Source organism: Diabrotica virgifera, chromosome 5 (assembly GCF_917563875.1).
Source record: "Diabrotica virgifera virgifera chromosome 5, PGI_DIABVI_V3a".
NCBI lineage: Eukaryota > Metazoa > Arthropoda > Insecta > Coleoptera > Chrysomelidae > Diabrotica > Diabrotica virgifera.
Window position 1 is genome coordinate 139,110,533 of NC_065447.1, and position 8,604 is coordinate 139,119,136.

At 32.4% G+C, this 8,604-nt stretch overlaps 1 long non-coding RNA gene across 1 annotated transcript; it reads right to left on the minus strand.

Moving 5' to 3' along the window:
* Nucleotides 1–6,512: 6,512 nt before the first annotated feature.
* Nucleotides 6,513–8,265, minus strand: LOC126884455 (uncharacterized). The gene is made up of 2 exons (XR_007698047.1): nt 7,431–8,265; nt 6,513–7,309 (listed from the first exon to the last, which is right to left on the minus strand). It is a non-coding gene; the product is annotated as an uncharacterized LOC126884455 (long non-coding RNA).
* Between the last annotated feature and the right edge of the window lie 339 nt (nt 8,266–8,604).

Sequence of the window (8,604 nt, forward strand, 5' to 3'; positions counted from 1 at the left end):
TGTTTTGTAGTAAATCTATCTATTTACTACAAGACATGTCAAAATTTACATGTGAAAGCAGGAGATGATCCTAAAAATGGTTTTTCGTCTCCTACAAAATTCATGAAAAATCAGATAGGAGAATTTGTACATTGCAATTCTCTGATGTTTGGGAAAAAGGGCTTAAGTCAGAAATGCACATCGATAATGTTTTGATGATTTCTGGACCAGAAAAATCGGCTCTTTTTATTGGTACATACAGTTTACGTCTACAACAGTTTTTTGCTGGTCCAGAAATCATCAAAACATTAGCAATGTGCAATTCTGACTTACACCCTTTTTGTCAAACATAAAAAAAAGCAATCTGGTCATAACTGACCAATGAGCAATTTTAATTTAACCTAAATTACTACTGTTTCTTAAAATGAAGAGCTTACCCGATAGCGTCTCTTATCTAATCTAACAAGATCGTGCACTATTCTAACATACACAGCCACATCACGCACTATGCTCTGCTTTTCACTATCACCTATCACTCAAACTAGTTCAAAAGGCTTTGTCCTCTTCAATCTTCTAGTTTGCCCAGTAGTATCGAGGAGCTGGATTTCCTGTTGTTTGTCGGGATTCCTGCTATCTTCTTGATGATTATATCCAGGTTCCATTCCTAGGTCTTAATATTTGTTTATAAAGTAATAACTTATTATGCATGGACAATGTTGAGTTTCTTCCAATTAGCCAATACACTTTTTATATCTTTATTTTGGTTATATCTGGTTTTTTGTAGACCACTTTCAGCTGATTCTAAAAAAAATTAAAATGAACGGTAATTTTTCTATTCTTTACAATTAAAAATCAAAATATTTACAGGTAATACATGCATAAATGATTCGTTTCATAAAGAAAATTGAAAACGGATTTTATAATACTTACATAATTGTTTAAGAGATCCAGCCATAGCCAAAACTAGCATACTAAACAGTACAGTTGAGTACAGCAAAAAAAAGCCACTAATTTCAGTAATTTCCATTTTTCACCCCCTTATCGATGCATTTTTTTCTAATCAAAATTTTTACTAAATTTTTAGGTTATCTTATGATGAAAATGAAATAAGATGACTTGATGACCAATGACCACGCGACGCTACATAGATACTCGCGCGGCAAATTTGAAAATGAACGCAAATTGAATAGTAAATGGCCTCTCTTTAGAGTATGGAAAATTTTACCCCTCCAGGAGGACATTGTACTCTTTTCATAGAATATCTTGTGGTAACTTTCCAGCCATAATTTAATCAGATGTTCACGGAATAAAACTTTGATAGTAGAATTCCTGGAATGTTTTGTTGTTAGGGGAAACTTTTATTTTATTTATTCTTGAATATTTCCTGTTGTTAAACATTGTAACCAATAATTTACAAATAAGATTTTCATTACATTACATGAAATCAAAACATGTTTTGGATATTAAACTATATAGTTTATAATTGTAATAATTTAATATACAATTTTGAATTAAGATTTAATCTTTTCGATTTAAACTACAGTAAAACTTGTGTTACCGGCCCCCTGCCAACACCGGCCACCTGTACTAACGGCCAGTTTAAAAATTCCCCACACTAATTACAGTAAAACCTGTCAGTAACGGCCGCTAAAAATGAAAAAGCTATTGGATGATATAGAAAGGTGACCAGTATTGCCAGTTTTTGTAGTCTAGATATAATTGGTTTGGGGAATTTTTAAACTGGCCGTTAGTACAGGTGGCCAGTAACACAGAATGTACTGTATATCTAGGCTACAAAAACTGGCAATAACGACCACTTTTCTATATCGGCCAATAGTTCTTTCATTTTAGTGGCCGTTAGTGACAGGTTTGACTGTATTTCATTAACGTAAAGTTAACGCAAGTTAATATTTTATTGAATTATTTTGCTATTTGATCCCGTAATTGGTATAATGTGTCCAATATAAGCGTTCATAAAACGTCCGTATTTCGTCCAGTATGGACGTCCAAAGGACGTTCAACGTCGGACGTCCAAAGGACGTCCATTTTTATTCCTTCCGAAGGACGTCCAACATGGGACGTCCGTTTATAGTCCATGGACGTTAGGACCAAAAATGGACCTATTTTGGACGTCCAAAGGACGTCGTGTGCTATTAGGGAAACTAAAGCAAAACCTGTGTTTCCGGCCACTTGCCAACATAGGCCACCTGTACTAACGGCAGGAGCGTCATTTGAAATTTTGATAGGGGGGGCAAGCATTATATATACAATACATTTATATGCAAACATAATACAAAATTGATCTATTTTTTGTAAATTTCAGTAATTTTCAGGGTTAGGGGGGGGGGCAAATGCCCCCCTGCCCCCTATCAAATGACGTCCCTGACTAACGGCCAGTTTAAAAATTCCCCAAACCATTTACAGTAACGGCCACTAAAAATGAAAAAACTATTGGCCGATATAGAAAGGTGGCCGGTATTGCCAGTTTTTGTAGTCTAGATATGGTTTGGGGAATTTTTAAACTGGCCGTTAGTACATGTGACCAATTTTGGCAGGTGTCCGTTACTGACAGGTTTTACTGTATTTCATTAACGTAAATAAGTTAATATTTTATTGAATTATTTTGCTATTTGATCCCGTAATTGGTATAATGTGTCCAATAGAAGCGTTCATAAATTGTCCGTATTTCGTCCAGTATATATACGTCCATATTTATTCCATCCGAAGGACGTCCAACGTCGGACGTCCAAAGGACGTCCATTTTTATTCCGTCCGAAGAATGTCCAACGTCGGACGTCCAAAGGACGTCCATATTTATTCCTTCCGAAGGACGTCCAACGTCGGACGTCCATATTTATTCCTTCCGAAGGACGTCCAACGTCGGACGTCCAAAGGACGTCCATTTTTATTCCGTCCGAAGGACGTCCAACGTCGGACGTCCAAAGGACGTCCATATTTATTCCTTCCGAAGGACGTCCAACGTCGGACGTCCAAAGGACGTCCATTTTTATTCCGTCCGAAGGACGTCCAAAGGACGTCCATATTTATTCCTTCCGAAGGACGTCCAACATGGGACGTCCAAAGGACGTCCATTTATAGTCCATGGACGTTAGGACCAAAAATGGACCTATTTTGGACGTCCATTGGACGTCGTGTGCTATTAGGGATACATTTTCATTTCAACCAATCTTTTCACTAAATTATTAATGATTTTAATATAATATATTGTCATACCTATATCCACATGTAGTTATTTCAAGGTTTACTTTTACTGTATGTATTATTAGAATCCCGTTTTTAGGAATATCCCAGTTTAAGGAATACAAATTTGAGGTCCCGAAACTTTTTCATTTACTCCTTAAGGGGTAGGTGCAAAATCTTGGTCTAATTCTATTTAAATTCATTAATTTTTTTCGAATTCTGAGAAAACTAATAAGTATTTTTGAAAAATGTAAATGCAGAAAGAACAATTACATTCTTACCAAGGGCCAAAAGTCTCTGGAAAACTTCTATAGTGTTTATTTTATTAAGTTAGTTCTTTAAGTTAGTTATTTTAAGTTATAGCTGCAACAAACCATTTCTTTTTCTGTTTTAAATTGTCTGGAACGGTCATAAAAATCTTGTCAGAACTGTTTTTGATGTATTTACACACCCAGGAACAAAACACCACTTATTTGGCTTCATTTTTAATAATCAAGTACGTAAAAAACTGCGCACATTCAAATACACTTCGTAAATAAGTATACAAACTAGTCGTCGATCAAAGATACGACTGCTGACGTCACAGACCGTAGCCTCGCTGCAGGGTACCGTTTTTCTAGCCTCCAAGAAAATCAACATTATGAACTCATTTATCTTAAAAAATATACATTTTTAAACAGTTTTATGATTGTTACGTATTTATATACCTTGTAATCTATTGAATTTAACTATATTTAAAAATTAGTGAACATCCCTATTCAAAATACAAGTGAAGTTAGAGCTTTCTTCACATTTTTGACACGTTATGTCAAAATAAAGGAACTTTTATTAAAAGAAGGGTGTCCTCTGTTTTTCCTTAAATACAGGCTATATGTATTTTATTAAAGGACAAAAATAAAAGACGCAATACTGCGCATGCTTATATGTCAAAATAAAGGATCTTTTATTACAGGCCGACGTAAAAGAGGCAGAGCTAAAGTTCTTATGGAAATCCAACGTTGCCAGTTGATCTTGAGAAAACTGTCATCTGTCATTTATGAAAAGTGATTTATTTTTTATTTTTTGCCTTGTTTTCTGTTTTGTTGCCCTTGCCAGTGTATTTTAGCTTTTAGTAGCTTTTTGAGTTTTTTTATTAAGGGTTTAGGCGCAAAATTTCGGCTCCAATGCTTTTTAAATGCATTAATTTTCTGCGAATACTGAGAAAACTAATAAATATTTTTGAAAAATTTAAATACAGAATGAAAGATTACATTATTACCGAGGGCTGAAAGTCCCTTAGAATAAACATTTTTTTTTAATGAGATATGTATTTGAAATTAAAAATCACACATTTTCTGTTTTTTTTTTCACAACTGTAACTTATTAAAATAAACATGGAAGTTTTCAGGGACGTTCGGCCCTCGGTAATAACGTAATCTTTCATTCTGCCCTTAAATTTTTCAAAAATACTTATTAGTTTTCTCAGAATTAAAAAAAAATGAATGCATTTAAAAGGCATTAGAGCCGAAATTTTGCGCCTACGCCCTTAATGGCATATACATACATTAGTCATTCAGTCAGTTGTAATAACAAATATACAATCCTATCCTTAATACAATACAATAATAATAATCCCATACAATACTGGTACAATACAAAAAATAAAGGACAATAAAATGGATATCGGATAAGATGTACATTTAGGATAAAAAAGGATTCAAATCTAAACTGAAATCATAAAAAATTTCATGCTCGCATCCAAATCTTATGGAAACGTGCATGTGTCTGACAAGAAATCTATAATTTATATTTTTGTTGTGAGCCTGTAGCCAGCAGACTGGATATTGAATGGTGCATGTATATTAAGTTTGATTAAATTTTTATAGAGGCAGTTTAAATGCTGTTAAAACTTAGTGCCTACATTCAAAAAAGATATGATCAAGATCACCCTGTTACCTGCAATGTTTGCAATTATCGTCTTCAATTACATTTATTTTAAATAAATGAGTTACCTATATTGCTTTTTGAGTTATATTTCAGTTATTAAGAGTAACTAGTTTTTTTATATAAAAAAATTTAGATGAAGTCTAAGACGAAGACGAAATTTAGGATGAAGTCTCTGACAGTATTAGAATAGCTCGCTTTGGAAAGAAAAATAAAAATGGGCACCATCCATTTGAAGTGTTCTTATCTTCAACTGAAAATGTTCAGACAGCAGACATGCAGTTCTTAAACAGAAACACATTGACCATGCTAAAACCATCTTTATCAGCATTGATCAGACCCCTAATAAAGGGAAGGTACTTGAATCTGTATATAAAATTTGAGCTTTTATCTCCTCAGCAGGGGACAGAACCTGTCGATACGGTATTATAATATCCCAAAGGTAATTCAAAAAACCTCTAAGCCACAATGACTTGGGCAAGCTCTCCATTTTTATTGAAAATGGTAGAGGACTTCGGACTAAATTGACAACTCTGACTCTAAATGTTTCTAACAGCTACTTTGATGTGACCATATTTACTGAAACATGGTTAACACCTGATACAAGCGATGCTGAAATTGGTTTATTTAATTACGATATCTACACACAAGACCTGACACAAGAATCCATTAATTTCGACAGTGGAGGTGGTGTGTTAATAGCTGTTAAACAAGTTTTATCCCATCAGATGCTTCTGCTGGACAGGTGTTTGTTCAAATGAACAACAAAACTCATATTGACACCAAATGAGGATGCTATAATGGTAGATAGACTTTTTTTTATAAAAAATGAATGCATTGAGAAGAAAATTGAATTAATAAGACTTGCTTCAGCAAGTGTAAACATTGAAAGAACTATACAATGGCTAAAATCTTTAAAAGTCAAAGTACAAGTTACTTTATTCCTATTAAATAGTTTCCGTATATGAACTGATATAAATATTATTTGAGGTATTAACCTTTTTACAATGATACTTAGTAATGATAAAAATTAATTTATGTGTACAGTAGAACCCTGATTGTCCGTGCTCCTCGGGGTCAGACGTGGCATGGATAATTGAAATTTATTTCTTATATAATAATATAATACATATATACGTATATACATACATATGTACCAACCATAAAAATATAATAGAAAAAATGAATCTTTCATTACGAGTCTTCTTCTTGGCTTAGAGTTTCCGTCGAGTGAATTAAGGTGACTCTATTTTGATAAAACCTTAAAAATGCAACTTCAGTAATAGAAAACCATAGCACGGATAATCAGGGTTCTACTGTATATATTATCTGAATTCACAGATGATATGAGTGTAGTCCAGTGTGAATATTATTTTCAAGTAAAAGTACCTATAAGAAATAAAACAATCTTTTAAAACAAGTTTTTTACTTATATAATTGGAATAAAACTGATAATACATTGTAAAAATATACCTCTACCAAAATTTTTAACATTTCTTGTATAAATTCATCATTAAATGGTACTTTAATAAGAAGTGTGGACTTATCAAATGGACAAAACACTACAAAATAACATATTTGTAGTCCTGTAAGTAGCAATTGCACTTGTCAATAAATACATATGATTTTTCTTTAACATAATATTGTTTTCCCTCAATTATGCATAAATATTTAAGGTCACGTAAAATTGATTGCACAGACTTTGTTTTACCTGCCAGAGGACAGTTTATTTCTAGACATTTTCCGGAAACAATTCCATTGACACTGCCAGTCGAGTTATTTTTTCATACATATTTAAAGCAACTGATTCATAATTGTTTCCCACGGAAGGGTACAGTATTTTCTTTAAAATTGGAACTATACAATTGGTCGACTTTAAGTGGCCAACTTGGGCTTTTATTTTTATCATAAGTAAATAAATGGCAATAAATTGTCCCAGTTACTTGCAGTCACGTCAGCTTTTTCCATGCTTCTACAGTTTGGTTTAGCATAGCTAAAGACATTTCAACAGAGTTACTGTAGCTTACTTCAACATTATTTGAGTAAAATAGAGCTAAATCATAATTTAGTACAATATCACTAGCCCATTTATCAGCAGACTGGTAGGACTTTATTGTTGACTATGTTGTATTATTGTTTTGTTAATTATCCCCACTGTTGTTTGATGTCTGTGGTGCTTAATTTTTTCAAATTTTCAATGGTATGCCTGTAAGCAATAAAAAAGAATTATAAACAAAGTTGCAGCGAAATGGTTCTTTTATCAAACCATTATGTAATCACTTATCGAAAAATATATAGTAATGTGCCAATTATATGTTTGCATTTACCTGAATTTCCAGCTTTACATGTACAATTACATATGTACAAACATTTTTATTATCAATCATTTCAATTTACAATTACATATAATGGTTTTTGTTGGGGTTGTCCTTTCAAATTGCCCGTTTGAAGGCACAATCACTGCGGTTTTCCCACAAGATGATAATATTTCAGAAGTAATAATACGGTTGGAATATAAAATTACTTTCCTTTCTACTGACTACTAAGGTTCTTTTTCTTTTAAAATGTGTTTAAAATATCCTTATTATCCTATCAAAAGTTAGAATGTCAACAACGAACAACAACAACATAATCAAACATAAGATCATCAGACAATGGGTGCATTCAGCAGACACAATCGCTAACTAATCGATTAGTGATTTTCTGCTGAATGCCACATAAATTGTGACATTCAGCATGTAAATCACAAATCGATTACTAATCGATTAGTTAGCGATTGCGTCTGCTGAATGCACCCAATGACAATTAGGCATTCCAAATCACGTGATATAATATGGCTGCTGGATGGCGAAACTGTCATCCATAGGCGTATCCAATGTTTAAACCACTTCATATTTAATTTGCTATCACAATTTCACAAATTTCGCTACACAATTAACAAAAAAAAACAAAACCAAATAGGATATTCGGACTTCATTAAATTGCGGGGTCCGAGAAGTTAGCTACAGATACAAGGAAATGAAGGCCTAACAGTGTTGCCATGTGTTCTTAGAATAAATCGGGAAAGAGCATGTGATATGTTTTTATTAATTTATTTATTGACAATAAATGTAAAACATTAACTATGTAGATAAAATAACGACAAATTTTTTTAAATTTTTAATGTTCTCTAATTATCTCGAAATACCAAGATTTTAGTATCAATAATAAAGTTAAAAAGTGTAAAATAAGTAAAATTCTGCTGCTTCAAGATTTTACTATATATTTTTTGTTTATTATAATCTATATGAAAATGAAATTTGTAAAATAAAGTGCAAAGTAAGTAAAATTCTGCTGTTTTAAGATTTTACTATATACTTTATTTATTATCTATATAAAAATAAGATTTGTGTAAATAATAAAGTCGCCAATACAATAATTACAGATTATCTAGTAATATTATTACATAGCATCTTTTCAGTTGAACTTATAGCAATCGAAAAAACTCTAACATTCATTAAA